This window comes from Rhinoderma darwinii, chromosome 2 (genome assembly GCF_050947455.1).
Source record: "Rhinoderma darwinii isolate aRhiDar2 chromosome 2, aRhiDar2.hap1, whole genome shotgun sequence".
Lineage (NCBI taxonomy): Eukaryota > Metazoa > Chordata > Amphibia > Anura > Rhinodermatidae > Rhinoderma > Rhinoderma darwinii.
Genome location: NC_134688.1, coordinates 186,712,642 through 186,739,574, shown reverse-complemented (window position 1 = coordinate 186,739,574; position 26,933 = coordinate 186,712,642). Strand labels below are relative to the sequence as shown.

The 26,933-nt window shown below is 42.0% G+C and overlaps 1 protein-coding gene across 2 annotated transcripts in view; it reads right to left on the bottom strand.

Annotated features, from left to right (window-relative positions):
• Nucleotides 1–20,441, bottom strand: part of CNGA3 (cyclic nucleotide gated channel subunit alpha 3) — a 78,567-nt gene extending 58,126 nt beyond the window's left edge. The window contains exon 1 of one of the 2 annotated variants that reach the window (XM_075850318.1): nucleotides 19,947–20,441. The gene's annotated coding sequence lies outside the window, so the exon portion shown is untranslated. The remainder of the gene's footprint in view (nucleotides 1–19,946) is intronic. The other variant, XM_075850317.1, reaches the window with a different exon arrangement.
• Between the last annotated feature and the right edge of the window lie 6,492 nt (nucleotides 20,442–26,933).

The window sequence follows — 26,933 nt, the reverse complement described above, 5'->3', positions numbered from 1 at the left end:
TTGTTGCAGGTTAGTTCAGCAGTCAGGGTACGAAACTGAATGGCATACTCACCCACGGGGAGGTCTCCCTGGTGTAGGGTCAGCAGGGATGCAGCAGCAGAATTAACTGTCCCAGGTTACTCAAATATCAAATGGAAAGTCCGTAAAAAGCACTACAAGTCACGGGTCTCTGGTCCCACAGAGGATTTGCCCATGTTATGGCTTTGCTAGTAAGGAGAGAGATTATGAAGGCGTCATCAGAAAAGAGGACCCTGGCATGTAGTCTGAAGTGGATCCGGCACTGATTCAGAAATCCCCTGCAGGCCCTTGTGTCTCCGTCAAAGCGAGGAGGTAGCGGCAGGAAGCATAGGGGATCAACACTAGTACAGACAGGAGGTGTAGAAGGAGGAACAGCAGGAATAGGTGCGGTGACGACTGTGGCTTGAGCAACAAGCCGATGTGCAATGGCGTTCACCGACAGGAGGAGTTGGTCTTCCCGTAACTGAAGGTCTTGCATCTTGGCCTAAGCGTACTGTCACAGTCTGTGGGTATGTGGACCCACTAGGCCGCACTGCCGTAGCGGGGAGGCAGCTGGCCAAACAACAGTGCACCCAAGCAATGCAAAGTCCCGCACTAGGGTATCTGAATAGTCCAGACAGTGGCCGAGGCTTTAGCATGGATGGAGGAGGGTGCAGAAGGTTGCGCCAGACGTGGCAGATGACACTGGACATAGCAGAAGACAGCAGGTGCAGTAGGACACGACTCCAACACTAACAGGCTCAGGAACAAGAACACAGCACCGGGATACAGGATACAGGTAGAAGGGAACGGGTAAACATGGGACCAGGATAACACTAAGGGACCATTTGCAAGACAGACATGGGAATACTAACAATTATCAGGCAATGAACAAAGGGGCAGGGTCCTTCTTAGAGTCCAGGGGAATCATGGGCTAATTGATGATGATGATTCCCATGTGCGCACCCTACGGGACACAGCAGACTCGAAGCGGAAGTGAACACCCTGGGAAGGAGATGCGAGCCATCACTCACAGATCCAGGCGCCATGGGGTGAGTAAACGCGACGGTCCGCGGTCATGGACGCTACATCTACGTCTTGGATGTGAAAAACTGCAGTTTTCAACTTCCGAGATGCGCAATGCTCGTGTGAATCCGGCCTTAGTATCATGCTCTGTTCTGAAAAGTAATTAATTTAGTATGAGATTCTTGGAGTGGAATCGGAGTGGTTCTTGTGGGCAAATATTGTGTTTTTTTTTTATCTGCACTAGTTTTCATACATCTCTTTTGTAGTCTTAGTACAAGGTGATAAGGATCCAATGTTTAGAATGACTTCCATTGTCATGGCTTGTGTGACTTCTTGAAATGCTCCAAAGGGTAAAGTACATTTATTTCTACACATAAATGCCGAAACTGCTTGGTATAGTTGTGGCAACAAATCATCTTCAGGGTATGTTCACACGGCCAAATTTCAGTCGTATACGAGGCGTATTATGCCTCGTTTTACGTCTGAAAATACGGCTCCAATACGTCGGCAAACATCTGCCCATTCATTTGAATGGGTTTGCCGACGTACTGTGCAGACGACCTGTTAGGGTATGTTCACACGGCCTATTTACGGACGTAAATCGGCCGTTTTTGACCCGAATTACGCCCGAAAATAGCGCCTCCATAGCGCTGACAAACATCTGCCCATTGAAAGCAATGGGCAGACGTTTGTCTGTTCACACGAGGCGTATATTTACGCGCCGCTGTCAAATGACGGCGCGTAAATAGACGCCCGCGTCAAAGAAGTGACCTGTCACTTCTTTGGCCGTAATTGGAGCCGTTATTCATTCACTCCAATGAATAGCAGCGCCAATTACGGCCGTAATTGACGCGGCGTTCAAGCGCCTGCACATGCCGGTACGGCTGAAATTACGGGGATGTTTTCAGGCTGAAACATCCCCGTAATTTCAGCCGTAACGGACGCCCTCGTGTGAACATACCCTTATTTACGCGTCGTCGTTTGACAGCTGTCAAACGACGACGCGTAAAAATACAGCCTCGTCAAAAGAAGTGCAGGACACTTCTTTGGACGTTTTTGGAGCTGTTTTCTCATAGACTCCAATGAAAACAGCTCCAAAAACGGACGTAAAAAACGCTGCGAAAACGGCGCGAAAAACGCCGCGAAAAATGCGAGTTGGTAAAAAAACGTCTGAAAAGCAGGGTCTGTTTTCCCTTGAAAACAGCTCTGGATTTTCAGACGTTTTTGTTGACTACGTGTGAACATACCCTGAGGGTATGTGCACACGTAGTGACCAAAAACTTCTGAAAATCCAGAGCTGTTTTCAAGGGAAAACAGACCCTGCTTTTCAGACGTTTTTTGACCAACTCGCATTTTTCGCAGCGTTTTTCGCGCCGTTTTCGCTGCGTTTTTTACGTCCGTTTTTGGAGCTGTTTTCATTGGAGTCTATGAGAAAACAGCTCCAAAAACGTCCAAAGAAGTGTCCTGCACTTCTTTTGACGAGGCTGTATTTTTACGCGTCGTCGTTTGACAGCTGTCAAACGACGACGCGTAAATAACAGGTCGTCTGCACAGTACGTCGGCAAACCCATTCAAATGAATGGGCAGATGTTTGCCGACGTATTGTAGCCCTATTTTCAGACGTAAAACGAGGCATAATACGCCTCGTTTACGTCTGAAAATAGGTCGTGTGAACCCAGCCTTACTGTTTTTGATTATAACTCAAATCTTAAGGTCTCCTTCACACACTTTTTTAGCAGTGTTTTTAAAAGTCTGTTTTAAAAAAACGGCATGTTTTTCATGACTTTTTTTACAAGTGTTTTAAATGGCATTTTTTATGCCAAAACATTTGGGACATTCATTTTTTCTGGGATTTTTCAAGTCCTATAGAGAAGCTTATGAGAAAAATGTCAGAAAAAAGCGCTTTACACAGAGTAAAAATGAAACAAAAATGCCACAAACCAAAACGCTGTGTATGTAGCATTTTCAATAATTCACTATACACTTTAATGTAAAATCTCGTCACAGCGTTTTAGACCTAAAAGGAAAAAAAAATGCCATTGAAAGACACCAACAAAAACGTAGAAAAACGCTGTGCGAATCCAACCTAAACCCCTTCCCTCTTTAGCCACTTTTGACCTTCCTGACAGAGCCTAATTTTTCAAATCTGACATGTGTCACTTTATGTGGTAATAACTCCGGAATGCTTTCATCTATCCAAGCGATTCTGAGACTGTTTTCTCGTGACACATTGCACTTTAAGTTACTGGCAAAATTTGCTCGATATGTTCAGTATTTAATTGTGAAAAACACCAAAAATTTGCGAAAAATTGCAAAAATTAGCATTTTTCTCTATTTAAATGTAGCTTGTAACACAGGCAGTTATACCACACAAAATTGTTGACAATTAACATTCCCCATATGTCTACTTTAGATTGGCATCGTTTTTTGAACATCCTTTTATTTTTCTATGACCTCACAAGGTTTAGAACTTTAGCAGCAATTTCTTACATTTTCAAGAAAATTTCAAAAGGGTATTTTTACAGGGGCCAGTTCAGTTGTGAAGCGGTTTTGAGGGCCTTATATATTAGAAACACCCAAAAAGTCACCCCATTTTAAAAACTTCACCCTTTGAGGTATTCAAAACAGCATTTAGAAAATGTCTTAACCCTTTACACATTTCACAGGAATTAAAGCAAAGTAGAGGTGAAATTTACAAATTTCATATTTTTTTGCAGAAATAAATTTTTAATACACTTTTTTTTTATAACACAGAAGGTTTTATCAGAGAAATGCAACTCAATATTTTTTGCCCAGTTTCTGCAGTTTTCAGAAATATCCCACATGTGGCCGTAGCGTGCTACTGGAATGAAGCACCGGCCTCAGAAGCAAAGGAACACCTAGCGGATTTTGGGGCCTTATTTTTGTTAGAATATATTTTAGGCACCATGTCAGGTTTGAAGGGCTCTTGCAGTGCGAAAAAAGTAAAAATCCCCCAAAAGTGACCCCATCTGGGAAACTACACACCTCAAGGAAATTATCTAGGGGTGTAGTGAGCATTTTGACCGCACAGGTTTTTTACAGAAATTATTGGAAGTAGGCCGTGAAAATGAAAATCGACATTTTTTCAAAGAAAATGTAGGTTTAGCGATTTGTTTTCTCATTTCCACAAGGACTAAAGGAGAAAAAGCACCACAAAATTTGTAAAGCAATTTCTCCCGAGTAAAACAATACCCCACATGTGGTAATAAACAGCTGTTTGGACACACGGCAGGGCTTAGAAGGGAAAGAGCGCCATTTGGCTTTTGGAGATCACATTTAGAAGGAATGGTTTGCGGAGGCCATGTCACATTTACAAAGCCCCTGAGGGGACAAAACAGTGGAAACCCCCAACAAGTGACCCCATTTCGGAAACTACACCCATTGAGGAAATTATCTAGGGGTATAGTGAGCGTTTTGACCCCACAGGTTTTTTGCATACATTATTGGAAGTAGGCCCTGAAAATTACAATCTAAATTTTTTCAAAGAAAATGTAGGTTTAGCTAATTTTTTCTCATTTCCACAAGGACTGAAGCAGAAAAAGCACCATAAAATTAGTAAAGCAATTTCTCCCGAGTAAAACAATACCCCACATGTGGTAATAAACAGATGTTTGGACACACGGCAGGGCTTAGAATGGATGGAGTGCCATTTGGCTTTTGGAGTTCACATTTAGCATGAATGGTTTGCGGAGGCCGTCACATTTACGAAGCCCCTGAGGGGACAAAACAGTGGAAACCCCCACAAGTGACCGCATTTTGAAAACTACACCCATTGAGGAAATTATCTAGGGGTATAGTGAGTGTTTTGACTCCACAGGTTTTTTGCATAAATTATTGGAAGTAGGCCCTGAAAATGACAATCTACATTTTTTCAAAGAAAATGTAGGTTTAGCAAATTTTTTCTCATTTCCACAAGGACTGAAGGAGAAAAAGCACCACAAAATTTGTAAAGCAATTTCTCCCGAGTAAAACAATACCCCACATGTGGTAATAAACGGATGTTTGGACACACGGCAGGGCTTAGAAGGGAAAGAGCACTATTTGGCTTTTTGAGATCACATTTAGCAGGAATGGTTTGCGGAGGCCATGTCAAATTTGCAAAGCCCCTGAGGGGACAAAACAATGAAAACGCCCAAAAGGGACTCCATTTAGGAAACTACACCTCTTGAGGAATTCATCTAGGTGTGTAGTGAGCATTTTGACCCCACATATGTTTCATAGAATTTATTAGAATTGGAAAGTGAAAATAAAAACAGTACTTTTTCTTCAATAAGACATAGCTTTAGCGCAAATTTTTTCGTTTTCTCAACAAATAAAGGAAAAAAAGAAACCAACATTTGTAAAGCAATTTCTCCCGAGTACGGCAATACCCCATATGTGGTCATAAACTGCTGTTTGGGCAAACGGCAGGGCTCAGAAGGGAAGGACCGCCATTTGGAGTGCAGATGTTGCTGGATTGGTTTCTGTGTGCCTGTGGGCCCAAAACAGTGGAAACCCCCCCAGAAGTGACCCAATTTTGGAAACTACACCCCTCAATTCATTTACCTAGGGGTGTAGTAAGCATTTTAACCCTGCAGGTGTTTTGTAGAAATTTGTGTGAACTCGATGTTGCAGAGTGAAAATGGGATTTTTTTCCATAGATATGCCAATATGTGGTGCCCAGCTTGTGCTACCATAACAAGACAGCTCTCCAATTATTATGCTGGGTTTCCTGGTTTTAGAAACACCCTACATGGGGCACTAATCTTTTGCCTGGACATTTAACAAGGCTCAGGAGTGAAAGAGTACCATGCGAAAATTGAGGCCTAATTTGGCAATTTACAAAGTATTGGTTCATAACTGCAGAGGCTCAGATGTGAAATAATAAAAAGAAACCCTGAGAAGTGACCTCATTTCGAAGCTACACCCCTCAAGGCATTTGTTAAGGGGTGTAGTGAGTATTTCACCCCACAGTTCTTTTCCATAAATGAATGCACTGCGGATGGTGCAAATTAAAAATTTATATTTTTCCTTAGATATGCCATTTTAGTGGCAAATATGTCATGCCCAGCTTATGATGCTGGAGATACCCCAAAAATTGGTAAAAGGGTTCTCCCGGGTATGGCGGTGCCATATATGTGGAAAGAAACTGCTGTTTGGGCACGCTGTAGGGTTCAGATAGGAGGTAACGCCATTTGGCTTTTGGAGAGCGGATTTTGCTTGGTAGTAGTTTTGTTTGAGTATTGCTGGTGTTTCCGTTTATAATGTGGGGGTACATGTAAGCTGGGCAGAGTACCTGAGGGGCATAGTCAGGTGGGATGATAATGGGGTAAAAAAAACAATAAAATGATCCATAGATGTGTGTTACGCTGTGAAGCAATACTTTCTGCACAGGCAGGTGTTGCACTGATATATGGCGTCCTTTCTTATCCCCCTTTTGGTCCACACTCCGCACCTTTGCAGTTTGGGGAATTTTGCTGGGAAAGTGTTGTGTTGGTATAATACGGGCACCGTCGCTTCCAGCAGATATGTTTGGGCCCTCCCTTTCCTGGTTCCCTAATTTTAGGTCCTTGATATATCGCCTCTTCATACAGAAGAAATGTTCCCCTCGGGCAGCACAACTGCATATTTTTTATTTTCTGACTTATTGGAGCCATAACTAATTTTATTTTTTTATAGACGTAGTGGTATGAGGGCTGTTTTTTGTGGGACAAGCTGTTTTTATTATTGGTACCATTTTGGGGTACATGCGACTTTTTGATCACCTTTAATCCTATTTTTTGGGAGGCCAGGTAAACAAAAAAACGCAATTCTGGCAAAGTTTTATTTAGGTTTTTTTATACAGCGTTCACCATGCGTTATAAATTACATGTTACCTTCATTCTGCGGGTCAGTACGATTCCGGCGATACCTATTTTATTTTATAGGACTTTTTTATGTTTTACAACTTTTTGCACAATAAAACTACTTTTGTAAAAATAATGTATTTTTTCTGTGGCCAAGTTGTGAGACCTATAACTTTTTCATTTTTTTGTCGACGGAGATATATGAGGGCTTGTTTTTTGCGAGACGAGCGATAGTTTCTATAGGTACCATTTTTGGAATACGTGCGACTTTTTGATCACTTTTTATTCCTATATTCATAGGGCAAAGTGACCAAAAAACAGAAACTTTGGTATAGTTTTTTAAGTTGTTTTTTTTACGCTGTTCACCGCGTGCAATAAATAATATAATATCTTGATAAACGGTCGTGGCGATACCAAATACGTATGGTTTATTCTTTTTTTCAATAATAAAGGACTTGATAAGAGTAAAAGAGGGATTGTGTTTTATTTTATTACTTGAAACTTTTATTGTTTTCAAACTTTTATTGTTTTCACTTTTTTTTACACTTTTTTTTACACTTTTTTTATACTTTTTTTTACACTTTTTCTCAAGTCCCCCTAGGGGACTTGAAGGTGCAGCTGTCAGATTTATTTATTTTTAATACATTGCACTACCTATGTTGTGCAATGTATTAGATCTGTAAGTTATTCACTGACAGCAAGCCGATTAGGCTTCGCCTCCCGGCGGGGCCTAATCGGCTTCCGTAATGGCAGAGCAGGAGGCCATTGTGTCTCCTGTTGCCATAGCAGTCGCCAGTCCTGATTGCCTGTCAGGGCTGGCGATCTGCTAGTAACCGCTACGATGCAGCAATTGCTTTCGATTGCTGCATCGAAGGGGTTAATGGCAGGGATCGGAGCTAGCTCCGGTTCCTGCCGTTACAGGTGGATGTCAGCTGTAACATACAGCTGACTTCCACCGCTGATGACGCCGGATCAGCTCCTGACCCGGCGCCATCTTGCCGGCAGCTACGGAAGCCGATCAGGCTCCGCCGCCGGGCGGATCTTGACCGGTTTCCGTGCTAGGCAGACCGGGAGGCCAGTATTAGGCCTCCGGTTGCCATTGCAGCCACCGGAACCCCGGCAATTTCATTGCTGGGGTTCCGATGAGCTGCAAACACCTTAAGTGCAGCACTCGCGTTTGAGCGCTGCACTTAAGGGGTTAATGGCGGGGATCAAAGCTAATTTCGGTCCCCACCGTTACAGTCGGATGTCAGCTGTCAGATACAGCTGAGATCCGACGATGATGGCACAGGCTCAGCTTCTGAGCCGGTGCCAAACATTTGGCGTATGGGTACGGCAAAATGCAGGAAGTCATGGCTTTCCATGACGTACTCATACGGCAAATGTCGGGAAGGGGTTAAAGGGTTGTCCAGGATTAGAACCAGCGCTATGTATGCCCATTGGCTGTGTGTGGTATTGCAGTTCCCTTGATTGAGGATATGCTGCAATATCAGACACAGCACATAGACAGATGTCGTGCTGTTTCTGGAGAAAAGCAGACCTTTTTTTTAAATCATGGACAGTCAATTGAAAACCAATGAATATGTTAAATCTGGCGTAAGATACTACAGAGCAATCACAAATAACAATTGAAGTTTTGCGTTTATATTTGCAGAATTTCGTATAAAAGTCACATGAAGCTGGTGCTGCATAGTTTACACTGAGATATTTCAGTGAGAACCTGCTCAGGAAATTAAGCAGCATATCAAATTGCACTTAGTGAATAATATAATTGGTGCCTAGAAAGGAAAGAAGAATGAAGGAATTGCTGACTTTTACTCAGTAATCTTCCTCCAGAGGTCTATAAATACAAGCTGTGAATCCTTGGACCACATGGGAGAAACATAGAAGGCGTACACTTATTATAATAGCACTGCCGGGAAGGAAAAGTCAGGTTTTCTTTAAAAAAAAAAAAAAAGGATCCAATTATTAGGTGTATATGTTTTTTAGAAGCAGGTGCCTGTCATCCAATACAACAAGGTATCCTGCAGTTTGGCCTACTAAATCTTTTATGGGTTTTAAAGGGGAATTCTCGAATAAATAAAAACATTGTGAATGGGAATGTACGCCGAAACCAGTCATTTATTTCATATAACCATGCTGGCTTAGAAAAATAAGAGTTGACCACATAAAAGGCTCCTGGCACTCTCCACAGCACACTTTAACTAGGACTCTCATCACTCATATAGGTCAAAGCAATATTCCTCTACATTATTCCTCTACATTAACAACTAAAATATATCACGATAATCCATACATTCAATCAAAACTAGTCCCAAACTCAATGTTAATCCTGAGTACCCATATGGATATATAAGGCCTTGCTCACACAGGGCAGTTTTGGAGCAGTTATGAATGTTGTTGTTTTTTTGCCAAAACCAGGAGTAGACTAGAATTTTAGAATACTATAAGAAAAAAAAACATGAAACATAGTCACAAGTGTAATAAAAACCCAACCCAACCCAATAGGGTGCAGTAGGTAACCTAGAAAATACTAAACAAAACAGGACACAAATAAGAGGCTCTTCACTTCAAATTGTACTTATTGCACAGGAAGACCACATAACACTCCTCTCCATTCATTTACACAGCAGCGATGTGCAGCCACATACACAGAGATTAACGTTAATCAAGTGTCCTGATAATGAATACACATGACCTGCAGCCTGGACGTCATGTGTATTCAGAATCCTGACACTTCTGACTCTTTTCTTTGAGATTTCCAGCAAGGGAAACTAAATCTCGTTTACCTCCGTAATCTCACGAGATTACGAGTGGCTTGATGGAATCTCACAGAAAAGATTCAGAAGTGTCAGGATTCTGAATACACATGACATTCAGGCTGGATTTCATGTGTATTCATTATCAGGACACTTGATTAACGTTAATCTCTGTGTATGTGGCTGCACATCGCTGCTGTGTAAATGAATGGAGAGGAGTGTATGACGCTGACTGGTCACTGATTGGTCAGCGTCATACACGTAAACACGCCCAGTTAAAAACACAATACACGCCCAGTTGGACATAACGAAAAAAAAAACGCCCAGTTGTCCATTTCAAAGCTCATTTGCACATATATAAAATAGCTCATAACTTGGCCAAAAATGAACGTTTAAAAAATAACAAAAAAAAAACTTTACTGTTATCTACATTGCAGCGCCAATCACATGCAATAGGAGATAGGGATTTGAGAATCTGGTGACAGAGCCTCTTTAAAGGAACAGTGTCATCACCCAAAAATGTTTTCATATGTTCAAGATGTTAGTGCTTTATTAAAAACGTTTATATTTATTTGTGTGTTTGTGTTTTACTTTTTCTTATTTTTACACTTTTTCTTCCCTATGGGGGCTGCCATTTTTTGTTCCATTTCTGTCTGTGTCGATTAACGACACATACAGACATGGAATACGGCAGCCACAGTCCCATAGGGACTGCGAACGGCTCCCGTCCCATTGACTTCAGTGTACGGCGTCTGTGTGGGAACTGCGCATGCGCCGCTCCCACACAGTCCAATTCGAAATTGGCGCCGTCCGGCGCCATTTTCCTGTGGACCGGAAGTCGCGGCCGGACAGTAATATTACTACTTCCGGTCGCGGCTTCCGGATTTGTGCACTTGGACCAGCGGCAGCAAACGGAGCGGACGGGCCGGAGGGAGCCGCGGCGGCAGGAGCAGGTAAGAGATTTCAATGTATGTTCGTGTTTGTGTGTGTTTACTACTGTATGTAAACCTACTACACTGTGTGTTAGCTCAAAAAATGGCGACACACAGTGTAGGAGGTTACACCGTTCAAACCCCTCGTTTATCCCGGCACTAGCCAGGATAAAGGAGGGGGGGATGCTGAGAGCTCACTAGAGCGAGGGCTTTTAACCCAATGTTGCAATGCTGCAATTTTGGGAATAGCTCCATCTAGTGACCAAAAATGGGTAGTATTATAAATTAGAATTAATTTATAATATTTCCTGACTATTTCCTGACTCGTGAAAAAAATAAAAAAAATTTGAACAATGTTTAATCACCCACACACTAAATGTTTAATTTTTAAAAAAAAAACATGTTTTTCTGGCAACACATTCCCTTTAAGCCAGATAGAAAACATGTCCTTTACACAGAGATATTTAGACCCTGCCTGTGTGCCTGAATGGACTATCACATTTTTGCTCCCTTTGGGAGTTCAGTTGTCAAAATATTTAACCCCTTAGTGACCACCAATACGCCTTTTTATGTTGGTCACTAAGGGGCCTTAGGCTAGGCTGACGTCTTTTCACGTGAGCCTAGTCTAAGTCCTGCACGGGTCTCCCGTGCAGGCTGGAGCCGGGGCTCAGCTGTCTGGTGACAGCTGAGCTCCTGCTCCAACGCCCGCGATCGAAGTTTACTTCGATCGCGGCTATTTAACCCGTTAAATGCCGCCGTCAATAGCGACCGCGGCATTTAACTTTGTTTACAGAGGGAGTGCGCTCCCTCTGTCACCCATCGGCGGCCCGCGAATGCAATCGCGGGTCTCCGATGGGGTGTCATGGCAGCCGGGGGCTTGATAAAAGCCCCCAGGTCTGCCCTGGACATATGCCTGTTAAGACGTGCCGGAGGCACGTCCTAACAGATTGCCTTTTAGATTGCCTGTCAGATGTACAATGACAGGCAATAATGCTCTGGTATACGAAGTATACCAAAGCATTATAGCAGCGATTTGAAGATCGCACAGTAAAGTCCCCTAGTGGGACTAGTGAAATAAATAATAAATGTGAAATAAAGATGAATAATAAAAGTTACAGTAAAAAAAAAAAATAAAACCATTTTTTTCCATAAAAAGTGGTTTTATTTAGTAAAAGTGTAAAAAAATAAATAAAAGTACACATATATGGTATCGCCGCGACCGTAATGACTCCATTAATAAAGTTAATATGTAATTTAAACCGCAAGGTGAACACTGTAAAAAAACAAAAACGTCCCATGCACCCCAAAACAGTACCAATCAAAACTACGTCTCGTCCCGCAGAAAACAAGCCCAAAAAATCACTACATTGATGGAAAAATAAAAAAGTTACGGCTCTTGGAAAGCAACGATGCAAAAACAAATAATTTTAGTTCAAAAGTGTTTTTATTGTAAAAACACCGAAAAAGGCCATACTTACAAATGGACACAGCCAGGTCAGAAACGCTGATGAAGGAGTGTGAGCAGCTGCTTTAAATAATAATAGCCACTCCCACTAGTCTTGAGGGGAGTGGTGTGTGTGGTGCATGGGATGTGTAGTAAGAAATAATAAATGAATAGTGTGTGTGCAAGTGTAATACTATAAGTGAAATATAGGGGGCAGTAATGAGTGAAGTGCCTCAATAGAAATAAATGGATAATGGGGTGCAAGTGTGTGAAACATGGAGGGATAGTGTGTACGTCATGAGGCACAACGTGTATAGCCAGGTAGAAGCCTATTTGTGACGCCTTGATAGTTCATAGAGTGGGCTACCCTGCTTGCTATGCCAAACAACAACACACCATGCTCTCCCAGCATCAAAGACCCGGCTGTGTCCAAGAGAAGCAAATATACATAATAATGAAAAATACCTGTGGTATTAGTGATCATTTTGGCCAAAAGGACGCAAGCTCGCAATCCACAACAAGGATCCCCAGACTTGCGAGTCCCTAACTCCTTAACTGGAACAGAATGTTCCTGATGCACAGACAGAACCAATAAAAACAAGGGCACATATACAAAAACACTGAAAAAGGCCATACTAACAAATGGACACAGCCAGGTCAGAAACGCTGATGAAGGAGTGTGAGCAGGTGCTTTAAATAATAATAGCCACTCCCACTAGTCTTGAGGGGAGTGGTGTGTGGTGCATGGGATGTGTAGTAAGAAATAATGAATGAATAGTGTGTGTGCAAGTGTAATACTATAAGTGAAATATAGGGGGCAGTAATGAGTGAAGTGCCTCAATAGAAATAAATGGATAATGGGGTGCAAGTGTGTGAAACATGGAGGGATAGTGTGTACGTCATGAGGCACAACGTGTATAGCCAGGTAGAAGCCTATTTGTGACGCCTTGATAGTTCATAGAGCGGGCTACCCTGCTTGCTATGCCAAACAACAACACACCATGCTCTCCCAGCATCAAAGACCCGGCTGTGTCCAAGAGAAGCGAATATACGTAATAATGAAAAATACATGGGGTATTAGTGATCATTTTGGCCAAAAGGACGCAAGCTCGCAATCCACGACAAGGATCCCCAGACTTGCTTCTACCTGGCTATACACATTGTGCTTCATGACGTACACACTATCCCTCCATGTTTCACACACTTGCACCCCATTATCCATTTATTTCTATTGAGGCACTTCACTCATTACTGCCCCCTATATTTCACTTATAGTATTACACTTGCACACACACTATTCATTTATTATTTCTTACTACACATCCCATGCACCACACACACCACTCCCCTCAAGACTAGTGGGAGTGGCTATTATTATTTAAAGAGGCTCTGTCACCAGATATTGCAACCCCTATCTGCTATTGCAGCAGATAGGCGCTGCAATGTAGATTACAGTAACGTTTTTATTTTTAAAAAACGAGCATTTTTGGCCAAGTTATGACCATTTTTGTAGTTATGCAAATGAGGCTTGCAAAAGTCCAAGTGGGTGTGTTTAAAAGTAAAAGTCCAAGTGGGCGTGTATTATGTGCGTACATCGGGGCGTTTTTAATACTTTTACTAGCTGGACGCTCTGAAGAGAAGTAACATCCTCTTCTCTTCAGAACGCCCAGCTTCTGACAGTGCAGATCTGTGACGTCACTCACAGGTCCTGCATCGTGACGGCCACATCGGCACCAGAGGCTACAGTTGATTCTGCAGCAGCATCAGCGTTTGCAGGTAAGATCGACTTACCTGCAAACGCTGATGCTGCTGCAGAATCAACTGTAGCCTCTGGTGCCGATGTGGCCATCACGATGCAGGACCTGTGAGTGACGTCACAGATCTGCACTGTCAGAAGCTGGGCGTTCTGAAGAGAAGAGGATGTTACTTCTCTTCAGAGCGCCCAGCTAGTAAAAGTATTAAAAACGCCCCGATGTACGCACATAATACACGCCCACTTGGACTTTTACTTTTAAACACACCCACTTGGACTTTTGCAAGCCTCATTTGCATAACTACAAAAATGGTCATAACTTGGCCAAAAATGCTCGTTTTTTAAAAATAAAAACGTTACTGTAATCTACATTGCAGCGCCTATCTGCTGCAATAGCAGATAGGAGTTGCAAAATCTGGTGACAGAGCCTCTTTAAAGCACCTGCTCACACTCCTTCATCAGCGTTTCTGACCTGGCTGTGTCCATTTGGAAGTATGGCCTTTTTCGGTGTTTTTGTATATGTCCCCTTGTTTTTATCGGTTCTGTCTGTGCATCAGGAACATTCTGTTCCAGTTAAGGAGTTGGGGACTCGCAAGTCTGGGGATCCTTGTCGTGGATTGCGAGCTTGCGTCCTTTTGGCCAAAATGATTACTAATACCCCAGGTATTTTTCATTATTACGTATATTCGCTTCTCTTGGACACAGCCGGGTCTTTGATGCTGGGAGAGCATGGTGTGTTGTTGTTTGGCATAGCAAGCAGGGTAGCCCGCTCTATGAACTATCAAGGCGTCACAAATAGGCTTCTACCTGGCTATACACGTTGTGCCTCATGACGTACACACTATCCCTCCATGTTCCACACACTTGCACCCCATTATCCATTTATTTCTATTGAGGCACTTCACTCATTACTGCCCCCTATATTTCACTTATAGTATTACACTTGCACACACACTATTCATTTATTATTTCTTACTACACATCCCATGCACCACACACATCACTCCCCTCAAGACTAGTGGGAGTGGCTATTATTATTTAAAGCACCTGCTCACACTCCTTCATCAGCGTTTCTGACCTGGCTGTGTCCATTTGTAAGTGTTTTTATTGTGCAAAAGTCGTAAAACATAAAAAACCTCTACATATGTGGTATCGCCGTAATCGTACCGACCCAAAGAATAAAGGTAACATGTTATTTATGCCGCACAGTGAACGGCGTCAATTTAAAAACGCATAGAACAATGGTGGAATTTCAGTTTTTTTTATAATCCCCCCAAAAAAAGTTAATAAAAGTTAATAAAAAAAATTCTATGTACCCTAAAATGGTGCTATTAAAAAGTACAACTAATCCTGCAAAAAACAAGTCCTCATACAGCTATGTAGATGAAAAAAATAAAAAAAGTTATAGCTCTTTGAATGCGACTATAGAAAAACAAATAAAATAGCTTGGTCATTAGGACCTAAAATGGGCTGGTCACTAAGGGGTTAAAGAGAGAATTCATAATAATTTTTAAAAAAAATTACACTGTCTAAACCTAGTCTAAGTGGGCAACTGCCAGTTCATGGTAAGATGTTGTGGAAACCATAAAACTAATTTGGAGGGTTTAGTATGGATTAACACCCTGAAGTATTAAAGTTGCACAATGTGGGAATTAAAAGCTGCAGGCTTCTGCCATCAGAAATGTATTGTACGACTCTTTCATACAGGAGACTGTCTGCCTTAAAATTGTAAAAAGGAAGATGGGGGTTCGGCCTTCCCTAATCCCTGGTTGTATTACCTTGCTGCTCAGCTACAACTCCTATGGGGAGTGGGAGAACATTTACCTAAAATCGGGGGGAATTTGTTAACTTTTGTACTCAGTTTTGTGGTGTAGATAAGTTGGAAATGGAACTTAGAGGAATAGATAGAATGAAGCATCCCTCTTTGGATAGACATTTTACTTCCTTCTACCAATTCCAACAGGAATTCGGACTGCCCCGCCAGTGCTTTTATCAGTATTTGCAACTTTGTCATGCCTCTAAGGCTGGGTTCACACGACCATGATACGTCCGTAATGTACGGAACGTATTTCGGCCGGAAGACCCGGACCGAACACAGTGCAGGGAGCCGGGCTCCTAACATCATAGTGATGTACGACGCTAGGAGTCCCTGCCTCTGCGTGTAACTACTGTCCCGTACTGTAATCATGATTACAGTACGGGACAGCTGTCCTGCAGTGAGGCAGGGACTCCTAGCATCGTACATCACTATGATGCTAGGAGCCCGGCTCCCTGCACTGTGTTCGGTCCGGGTCTTCCGGCCGAAATACGTTCCGTACATTATGGACGTAACATGGTCGTGTGAATCCATCCTTACACTAAACAACTACTGACTCTCATAGTATCTGCTACATTTACCTCGACCTGGATTTAATTATACATATAGGGCGGACCAGAGGGGTAATTTACTTATTTTATCGGTCCCTATTGGAGGCCCATCTTAAAGGTCACCCTCTTTTCTTTACAGAGTAAATGGGAAAATGATGTAGGGCAATAAACAGATAAACAATAGGTAGATATTATACAAGCTTTCCCAAAGACATGTGTTAGTGAGGCCCACAGACTGACTGATCTCTAGCTTCTATAACAGGGTGTATAGGACTACTTTTTAAAATGGATATCAGGTCTGATAGTTCTGCCCGTTGTCAATCCCCTGGGGCAGAAATAATTCACCTTTTCTGGAATTTCCCTGCCTGCGCAAATATTGGGGAGACGTATTGGACCTGATTGATAAAGTCTATGCAGTAAGTTTAATAGGAATCCAATAATTTATATTTTAGGTTAGGTATCTGAAATACTTGTTTATTATTCTATGACTGCTGTATCAAGACAAGAAGTAATTGCTTTTCATGAGAAAGATGATAAACCTCCTTCTATGGCAGAATATGTAGGTAAAGTGAAACTTTTTCTTAGATTGGAGAAATTTGTGTGTTAAAAGGGGGAAAGGGAAAGATGTTTGATGTCATTTAGGCACAAGGCCTGGACACCCAGGTCTAGATCCATTGGATTAGCTGAAAAATTGTAGGCTGTTGGCTTTATTTTTTCCCTTGATGTCAAATTATTACTATTCTTTGAAATTTTCACTTATTCTAGTAAGATATAATGCAGTTTGTGTTTCTGCTGTGATGTGTACAATGTATGCTATTATATGTGAAGGGTTTTTTGTGATTGTGCTGGCAGCACCTCTTTGAAGCTAAGAACTAAGATGGCGTTAGACTCTATATTGTAGTCAGGGAGGGGGGGGTAGGGAAGGAGTTTTGAAGAGTGATTTTTTATTTTATTGTTGTATTGTAAACCTTTGAAAATGTATCTTAAAAAAAAGAAATATATTGTACATTCTTGTTTGAGCAATACGTAAAGACCACACAATAATATCATAGTTCATGTATTTGGATTGGATTCTTATGAGTTATGTACCACATTATTTTAAGACAAATCTCCAATGAATTTTTAGACTCTTATCTATCCATCGATCCATCCATCCATCCATGGTTTTTCTCCTTGAGCTGAGTACTGCCTGTAATGGAGATGGTTTTGAATTTTTTTTTCTTCTATCTAGTAATGTCACTATAATTGAAATTTCTACTACAAATAGTTTGAAAGTGACATACGTTGTGCCGTCACCATTACCACAGAAGTGGTAGACAGTTCTCTAGAAGTAGATCACCTCTGTAGTGCAAATCCACTATTCAGCATTGGTAGATCACACTGAATTAAGTCTGGATGTACTACATAGGGCTCCATATGGTGATGTGTATGGTTATGTATTGTAATAACATTTAGCATATTTAAATCTATATCTACCTAAGTTCCTTCACCTGGATGCGGAAAACATCCCTTTATAAAAGAGTGTAACGGAAGTGCTCCTGGATATGCATAATAAGGTAAAATATAGGTGTTTCTATGATGCGATGTAGAATATTACTGTTTATTGTTCTAAATAAAATGTTTTACTAAATGAAACACTTACATATAGACACTTACATTCAAAGGTTTACATATAGTGCAGCCAATACTTGTCCTAGTAGAGGTGCTCCCAAGGCCTTGTTCCTTACTGCCCGTAGAGATATTTCTAAGTCTCTGACACGCAGGATCGAGAGTTTACTGATCAGATCTAAGTTCATAACTTAGATGTGATCGATAACAGGTGGATTCTGTGTGGACCCGCTGACACTTAACCCGTTAGTGCTGCTGAACTGATGGATTGAGGTCTTAGAGCAAGATACGGCTACTTTATATACAGGCTACAAAGCAGCTGTATCTTAAAAAGTAAAAATTATTTTTAATAAAAAGTAAATAGAAAGTTGCACCAATCACATAGCCTTTAAAATCTCTTCTTGGAATAAGTTTCTCCCTAAAATAAGATGATTACAGGATGTCCTGATGATGGGACCCTCAGCGATAAACTGTAATTTTAGGGTGTACCAGTTAGCAAGTGTTTGTTTCTCCTGCAGCATCACCATAGGGGAAATGAAGCATTAACCAATTCCCATAGTAATCAATAGTGTGTCCCCGTGTAATGTATATATATGCTGGGTCCCTCAAAGTGACAGATGCTCTTTGTATGGGTCTCTGCTCTGACTAATTGATGGAGGTCCATCCTCTAGTAACTCAGATTATCCTCATAAGGTGTTTGAAAATGGGTTTTCTAAATCAGACAACCCCTTTAAGACAGTCCTGTGGCCTACAAGTAACATAGTTAACCCAATTTATCATGATGCCCACAGGGCTGATCGTACATGTCTCCAGGATTACCACACTACTACACACGTGAAAGTAGCTAAAGGCGATTAATCGAAATCTGTCAATCCAACTTAACTTTTAACCTGTAAAGGGTTCTCCATTGATGTAAATGTGCAGGGAAGTGAATGGGAAATAGTGCTGTTTTATATAGGCTGTTTTGTTGGCAGTAATAATTTGGTTTTTCTATTCTCTTACAATTGCCTCCATGTAATAATTTGATTATATCTGGATGGATAATTTTTGATAGTGGCTTGTTCGGCTGGTTACTGAATTCTCAGCATGCATGGTCATACCAGACACCTATCTGTATTTCTTATAACTTATTTAGCTCAATCATTTGGCAGAACTGTAAAACCAATTTAGGTGTAGAAAAAATCCGTAATTGTTAAAACACGTGAGACATCATCCAACTTATAGGCAGAAGTTCTGATTTACTGAAGATAAAATCCAGTATCAGTTCATTTGAACAAATCCGTTACCATAACAATCCTACAAATTCTATATGTCAGCCATTTACGTTAACCGCTTAGGTTAAGGACCTTTATCTTCCTTCTTTCCCTCTTACAACAGACACAATGGGCAACCTTCCCTCTTTGTCCTGATGTGATGAATAATGACAAGAGCAGTGGAAATAACAGCAAGGACTGTTTTATAACAGGGAAGGTTTATTTACGGACGATTTAGAATTCAAATGCCATTCTGAATATATCTTCATGATTGTATCTTAATAGCGGAGCTATTGTTTAGAGCGCAGTCGACTTTGCCTGTGGAAAAAGTCATTTCAATTGCAAAAATATAGGAAAAGCCATTTAGTCTAATCCACATATACATCCCTATGACAGGAATACAGAGGAGACGACCAATTCACCGGAAAATCACAATGTAGCCATCAGCGGCTGCTATCTACACCAGCCTGAAATTGTTCTAATAACACACTTTCCTCTATCGAAACACTGCCATGTGTATTTATGTGTCCTGTATATATAGATATGTGGAAGGTGAGTTGAATATAAATGGAATCAGTTCCCTCCTGTATATATATCTGACCTACAATGTCATTCTTTCCGAATCTCATGTTATAAAGGGGTTTCAGACACAGATGAAATACATGTTATTCTATGTTATACTGTAGAATCCTCGTGACATAACTTCCCTGTGACAACAATCATCTTAGGTTATATTTATCTGGTCACCGAACAGAAATCTTACTGATCCAGGGGCAATTAAAGTGAAAGCCTAATTCCCCTGGACACAGAGAAGATCTAGGACTGCTATCTTATTAAGTGCTTTGTTAATTGTCATTGCCATGGCAACTGACCCTTTTACATAAGCTTTCCTTATATAGGTAAAGTAGGCTAACTTTGACACATAGACCCTACATGTAAACCCCTGTATATGACAACTCACCTTATATCCAGGTTATCAGCATAGTGAGAAGTTTATTCCTGTAGATATAGAAGGGAGCAGTTGTAAGAACTCTTTGGCATAGTGATGTGTCCAAGGCTCAGAGTATTCATAGATGATGGTGCTGAGCTGATTATGTATCATCCTTCACATGTATCAGGTCCCAGGTCAGACATTGTGGTCACTGTCCATCTCTGTCATCATCTCCAGCTCTCCATGGCTGTTCTCTAGAGACTTCCAGCAGCTATCCCCTGACTCTGTGTCTTGTTAGTGGCGCCCTCAACAGTCGTGCAGGAGGTAATGGCTGGTAGTCACAGGTTCTAGTTTCAGCACGGTGTGTGGACAGCTCCTGCTTCAGCAGCTCTGGGACTGTCCCCCTCCACAGAGCTCCGGGCACACAGCTCCAGCCCTGCTGCTGTCCCTCCCCCTCCTCCTGCTGCTGCCACAACAAGCGCGGACTCCTATATGCCCGTATGTCACCACTCATACAACCTGAGAGATGTGGCATTTCCTCCACTACTGTCCAGTGGCGGATTAAGAAGACCATGGGCCCTGGGCTGTTACCCAAACTTGGGCCCCCCTTCTCCACCACCACCCTGCCGCGCCGTGACTATTGCTAACACTACCTTTTTGCACAAGCATTAACAAATGGGTGTTACGATTCCCCTTTCACAGGGATGTGTCCCTACATACTGACAGTATCACACTGTGCAGGGACACATCCCCCCATGTAGACAGCGCCACACACACACACACCCCCTGTAGATAAAGCCACACACACACCCCCTGTAGATAAAGCCACACACATACCCCCTGTAGATAAAGCCACACACACCCCCCCCTGTAGATAAAGCCACACACACACCCCCTGTAGATAAAGCCACACACACACCCCCTGTAGATAAAGCCACACACACACCCCCTGTAGATAAAGCCACACACACACAACCCCCTGTAGATAGAGCCACACACACACACACACACACACCCCTGTAGATAAAGCCACACACACACACCCCTGTAGATAGTCACACACCCCTGTAGAGAGCGTCACACAGCCCCCTGTAGAGAGTGTCACACAGCCCCCTATAGATAGTATCACACGGCACTCCCCCTTGTATATAGTGCCACACAGCGCTCCCCCCCCCCCTTGTATATAGTGCCGCACAGCGCTCCCCCTCTTGTATATAGTGCTACACAGCGCCGCTGCAGCCCTGGGATGACATTTTATCCCATATGACTGCTGCAGCCTGTGATTGGCCTGTGATTGGCTGCAGCGGTCACATGGGGTGAAACGTCATCCCAGGAGGCCGGCCCGGACGAAGAAACAGAATTCTGGGCAAGTGTAAGATTTTTATTTTTTCTAAATTGCGTTTTTACATAACATCTGCTATCTGTTGCGGGTTTTACCTCCCCATTGAGTTAAATGGGGAAAACCCGAAACAAATGAGGAGCATTTACGTAAATACAATTGACATGCTGCAGAATAAAAAACCGCACCGCAGCTTTTTATTTCCCACTTATCATTTACGCAGCGTGTGGAAGAGAATGGTTCACATCTAATCTACTCTGCTGCTACGGTTTTAGGGCTTGTCTACACTTAACGGAATTGCTGCGCATTTTCCGCCCGGAAAATACACAGAATACAGTAGTGGCAAAGTGAGTGAGATTTAACAAACCTCATACAGATGCTGCGTAAAATTTCCGACCAGACATTTTGTCCTGTGGTGCGTATTTCTCGTACTGCAGCATGTCAATTCCTGCTGCGGAAAGTGACTAAATTGCTGCGTTTTTTCAGAGGAGACGTCACCATCCCCCAAAACTGAGAAAAACGCAGCAAAATACGCACCACTTACTGCAGTAAAAACCACAGGAAATGGTGCTTTTTTTCTGTAGCGGAATTTCTGCTGAAATATATATATATATATATATACACACACACACACATACACACACTATACATATGTATGTATATATACACTATCTCTATCACTGACAAAGTACGCACATTATGCACATAGTACGCACAGTACACAAAGTACGCACAGTACACACATTATGCACAAAGTATACACATTATGCACATTATGCACAAAGTACACAAAGTAGGCACATTATGCACAAAGTACGCACAGTACACAAAGTACCACATTATGCACAAAGTACGCACATTATGCACAAAGTACGCACAGTACACACATTATGCACAAAGTACGCACAGTACAAAGTACCACATTATGCACAAAGTACGCACAGTACAAAGTACCACATTATGCACAAAGTACGCACAGTACAAAGTACGCACGTTATGCACAAAGTACGCACAGTACACAAAGTACCACATTATGCACAAAGTACGCACAGTACACAAAGTACCACATTATGCACAAAGTACGCACAGTACAAAGTATGCACATTATGCACAAAGTACGCACAGTACACACATTATGCACAAAGTACGCACAGTACACAAAGTACGCACATTATGCACAAAGTACACAAAGTACCACATTATGCACAAAGTACGCACAGTACACAAAGTACCACATTATGCACAAAGTACGCACAGTACAAAGTACGCACATTATGCACAAAATACGCACAGTACACAAAGTACGCACATTATGCACAAAGTACACAAAGTACCACATTATGCACAAAGTACGCACAGTACACAAAGTACCACATTATGCACAAGGGTACGCACAGTACAAAGTACGTACATTATGCACAAAGTACGCACATTATGCACAAAGTACGCACAGTATACACATTATGCACAAAGTACGCACATTATGCACAAAGTACCACATTATTCACAAAGTACGCACATTATGCACAAAGTACGCACATTATGCACAAAGTACGCACATTATGCACAAAGTACGCACATTATGCACAAAGTACGCACATTATGCACAAAGTACGCACAAAGTACGCACAGTACACACATTATGCACAAAGTACGCACAGTACAAAGTACGCACATTATGCACAAAGTACGCACAGTACACAAAGTACACACATTATGCACAAAGTACACAAAGTACACACGAGTATGCACATTATACACAAAGTACACCTTGTAAACACATGAATATGGACATTAAACACACATGAATATGGACATTAAACACACATGAATATACATGAATATGGACATTAAACACACATGAATATACATGAATATGGACATTAAACATACATGAATATGGACATTAAACACACATGAATATACATGAATATGGACATTAAACACACATGAATATACATGAATATGGACATTAAACACACATGTATATACATGAATATGGACATTAAACACACATGTATATACATGAATATGGACATTAAACACACGTGAATATGGACATTAAACATACATGCACTTACCTTTTATGTCTTCACTGCAGCTCTTCTCCTGCTCACAGCACGACACAGAGCCCGCCGACAGTCTCCCCTCCCCCATGTCCCGACAGCTAGCAGCAGAGGAGAGATGTTTAGAGCAGGGAAGGGGGGCTGGAGGGGGAGCTTCTAAAGCAGCACAGACCACGGCTGCTAAGTAGAAGCGAAGCTCCCCTCGCCTGACAGGTGCGGTCCTGGCACCGGGGCTCCCTCCGGTGCTAGCGACGCCACTAGGCATGAGGGGGTTCGCGGTCATGGGCCCCCTGGGAGCCTTGGGCCCCGGGCGGCCGCCCGAAATGCCCTAATGATAATCCGCCACTGCTACTGTCCCCTCCCCCATGTGTGGTAAACTGTCACTTTACTGTATATTTTACCAATTCATTGTATATTTTATCTACAAGTGGAGTTGGAATTGAGGAAAATGTAGGTTATTTTCCAGTTTTTGTGTTTTCAGTCTCGTTTTTCCCCCCTTGCCTTTCAAGAGCCATAACCGTTTTATATTTCTGTCAATATAGTCGTATAAGTGCTTGTTTTTTGCGGGACGTGTTGTATTTTTTAATGGCACCATTTAATGTGTTAAGAAATCGAACAAAATTATTTTGTGGGGTGGAATGGAAAAAACAACAATTCCAACAATTCCTCCGTGGCGGAATTATTCCGCTGCAAATGTTGGTGCAGATTTGGGGCAATTACGCAACAAATCTGCACCAACATTTGCATATTTGACAGGTAATTCAGACGTTGCAGAAAAGACAGCGGACTTGCCACAGATTTCAGTTTTTGCATTGCAAAGGCTGAAATCCGTAGTGAAATTCCGCTTCCCCGCAACATAACGTGCATGCTGCGGAGGGAAAATTCTGCAACGCAGCCTAATTTCCGCACAGTTATTTTCTGCAACGTCTGAACTAAGTTTCCCGAAAATGTATAGAAACAAATGTAAAAAAACGGCTGCTGCAGAATTCAACAGCAATTCCTCCACGTGTGAATGTGCCCTTAGGGGGAGTTCACACAGAGTATTTTTACTAGTTTTTTTACACGGAAACCGCATCGGAAAAAGGGCCAAAAAATTTCAGAAAATGGCTCCCATTGATCTCAATGGGAGGTGGAGGCATTTTTTTCGCGCGAGCGGAAAAACCGGCTCGCAGGAAAAAGAATGGACATGCCCTATCTTCAGTCGTTTACGCCTCTGACCTCCAATTGACATCAATGGGAGGCACAGAAAGCGTATTTCGCGGCGTTTTATGCCTGCGGTGCTCAATGGCCGCGGGTGACAAATGCAGCTAAAATCAGCGTGCAGGGAGAGGAAAATCTGCCTCAAAATTCCAAACGGAATTTTGAGGCAGATTTTCCTCCTGCAAAAAACTCAGTGTGAACCCAGCGTTATAATCCTCTGAGATGGACTGAAAGTGATCTGGACCCCCTGCTATAGCCATGAAACATTTGGTTTGGGTGAATAAATTGTATTTGAGGTGCATATATCACTTAAATAATTTATTTTTATTTTAAAAACCCAACACCTAAACTTTGAAAAGTGTTGTACTCAACAGAGGAGCTGGACCCCTCTGGCCATATGTACTCTGCCCTAATGTAAGAATGGCTAGGCCACCCCTGCACTATGTTAGGACGCCGCATTAGGTTTACTTACAGAACAGGAGAGATATTTCTGCTACTGATGGATTAGGCTCACAAAGGATCGTATAGTTTGATTTCAAGTGTAGCATTTATTTAGACCCCATGCACGCGACTGTAGATTTAGTCTGTAACTGTGGACCGTAATTACTGTCCGCAATTACGGACACATTATTTCCATTGACCACGGACACCTTCCCATATACTTTATATGGAAGCACAGATCGAAAATGCGGGTGGCTGTCCGCGGCCACCAGTGGCAGGCCGTGCCTGTAATCACGGATATGTTCACACACAGTTTTTTGCAGGCAGAAAATTCTGCCTGGAAAAATCAGCTCCGTTTTTTTGTAAGTGGCTTTGCACCACACGCGTTTTTTGATGCGTTTTTTGTCACGTTTGTTTTACGCTGTTTTTTTAGCTATCTCTTCAAAAGAAATACGGAATAACCGCAAGCGACTTTTTGACGAAAAACGCATCAAAAATCGCAGCAAATATACACGTAGAAAAACGCGTTTATTTCCATCTCTCATTGATTTCAATGGAGCTTTTGAGGCGGAAAATAGGGCATGTCGCTTCTTTTTACCGCGAGCGTTTTTTTTTGCTCGCGGTAAAAACGCCTCAACCTCCCATTGAAATCAATGGGCGTCAATTTCGACCATTTTTTGCTGCGGTTTCCCCGGCAAAAACCACAGAAAAAACTCAGTGTGAACAGGGCCTTAGTCTGTGTATGTTTTCAGCCTCTAGGTTCCCATTCACTGACAACAAGCAGAAATCTTGAAAATGAGTAAGTATATTAGAAAGTTGCATACATTTTCATTATACAGAAAAAAACCTGAAAAACCCTTTTGTCCTATTAACCCCAGAAAACCTTTTTATGGCTCAGGATACCTTTTGTAGTGTAGCAACTGGAATAGCAACCGTTATGTGACATATTTAGTCCAGATGCTATAAAAATAAATAAAAAACACACAAGGCGCACCATCTAATTTAAAAGAAATGGCAACGTGTAATCGGTTCTTCTACGTGGTTTGTTTGTACTGGGAGCACAATGTCCAGTAGAGCTTTTCTCGACAATAGGGAGGCAGTATGGGTCACGTTCTGGGCGACTTCCGTCCAGAAGTAAATGCTCAGTTTAGAAATAAAAAAGAAAGTCGGATTGACCCCTTGGCGCTGCCCAGTGTTCGTTTAGTTAGTGCATAATAGTGTCGCACACCAATAATAAACTCAGATTGGTTTATTGGTACAGAGTATAAAAAGCATTGCGTTTCAAAGCTGAACCGGCTTCTTCATCAGGCCTGTCATGTCTTGTCATGTGAATGTCGCTTGTGTATGCAACTCACTGGTTACTAATGAAGCTCTTGCATACAATTAGGTCCAGAATTATTTGGACAGTGACACAATCTTCATGATTTGGGCTCTGTATGCCACCACATTGGATTTGGAATGAAACAACTCAGATGCAATTGAAGTGAAGACTTTCAGGTTTAATTCAAGGGGTTGAGCAAAAATATCCTGTGAAACGTTTAGGAATTGCAACCATTTTTCTACACAGCCTCCTCATTTCAGGGGCTCAAAAGTAACTGGAAAAATTAACATTACCATAAATAAAAATTATTTTTTTTTAATACTTTGTAGAGAATCCTTTGCAGGCAATGACTGCCTGAAGTCTGGAACCCATGGACATCACCAAACGCTGGGTTTCCTCCTTTGTGATGCTTTGCCAGGTCTTTAATGTAGCGTCTTCCATTGTTACTTGTTTGTGGGTCTTTCTGCCTTAAGTTTTGTCTTAAGCAAGTGAAATGCAGCTCGATCCGGTTGAGATCTGGTGATTGACTTGGCCATTGCAGAATAATTCCACTTCTTTGCCTTAAAAAACTCCTGGGTTGCTTTCGCAGTATGTTTTGGGTGATTGTCCATCTGTTCTGTCAAGCGACGTCCAATCAACCTTGCTTGAAC